The sequence below is a fragment of the Colobus angolensis genome, unplaced genomic scaffold, assembly GCF_000951035.1.
Source record: "Colobus angolensis palliatus isolate OR3802 unplaced genomic scaffold, Cang.pa_1.0 Scaffold943, whole genome shotgun sequence".
Classification (NCBI taxonomy): Eukaryota; Metazoa; Chordata; class Mammalia; order Primates; family Cercopithecidae; genus Colobus; species Colobus angolensis.
In genome coordinates, this window is record NW_012123410.1 from 30,969 (window position 1) to 32,213 (window position 1,245).

Here is a 1,245-nt window from a genome sequence, read left to right on the forward strand (position 1 = left end):
GATGATGATTTCACCCTCATGGGTGGGACTGTTGCTGTTATAGGAAGGTGAGTTCAGCCCCCTCTTGTCCTCTTTCTCACCCTCTCACATTCTTTCATGTGATGACACAGCAAGAAGGCCCTCATGAGATCTTGGCACCTTAATATTAGACTTTCAAGCCTTCAGAAATTTGAGTCAATAAATTTCTCTTCATTACAAATTATCTAGTCTCAGATATTCTGTTATCACAGCACAGAGCAGACTGAGACATGAGGATTTATGAGCTCAAGAATCAAGGTGTAGAAAGGAAAGTGCCACCACTTCCATTAAAATCTCTATTTCCTCTCTAGAAAAATTTTTGCCTATGTTTCCTGTGACTTTATACTTTTTTTGTGCTAGAGTTTTTAGTTCCAGAAGGAGAAATGCTTCCAGCAGAAGACACAATACTTCGATTGAACTGCACATTAAGACTATCACCCAGCTCCATGGAGCTCCTCATATGCCACTGAACTAACAGGCAAGCAAGGAAGTTTTGATGTTGACTGGCATAATTAATCTTGACTACCAATAGAAAAGTGGACTATTATTCCACAATGGAGGTAATGGAGAGTATGTTTGGAATACAGATTCCTTAAGTTGTCTCTTGTTATTACCATGACCTGTAATTAAAGTCAGAAAATTATAACAACCCAATCCAGGCATGACTCCGAATGGCCCAAAGATTTCAGGAATGAAGCCTTAGGTAACTCCATCAGGTAAAGAACAATGATCAGCTGAGGTGCTTAGTGAAGGCAATGTGAATACACAATGGGTAAAAAAGAAGGTAATTAGAAATGTTAGCTGTGAACATGTAACCAGTTACAGAAAGAAGAACTACAAATGCCATGGGTATTTATTCCTTGTTATGAATATATTTGTGTATATATATACATATATTAAGCAAATATCATTGTTATCTTTCCTTTCTTACTCCCTTATCATGTAACATATGATGTATTGACTTTTTATCAGTAATTATTAATTTTGAATCACAGTATTAAGTTATAGGTTATCAGGAAAAGACTAAACATAACTGAAGTGCTTTATGTCTTCTTTTGCAGAAAGAATTAGTGTGTTTTCTGTTGTACACAGGATAGCTGTATCATGATAGGTAAAATTGTGACCTTGTTATTGGTTTTATTTGGAGATTAAGTATGCTTTAAGAAGATGCAAGTGGGGGCCATTTTGACAAGGGATGGATTTATGATGATTAATTTTATGTGTCAA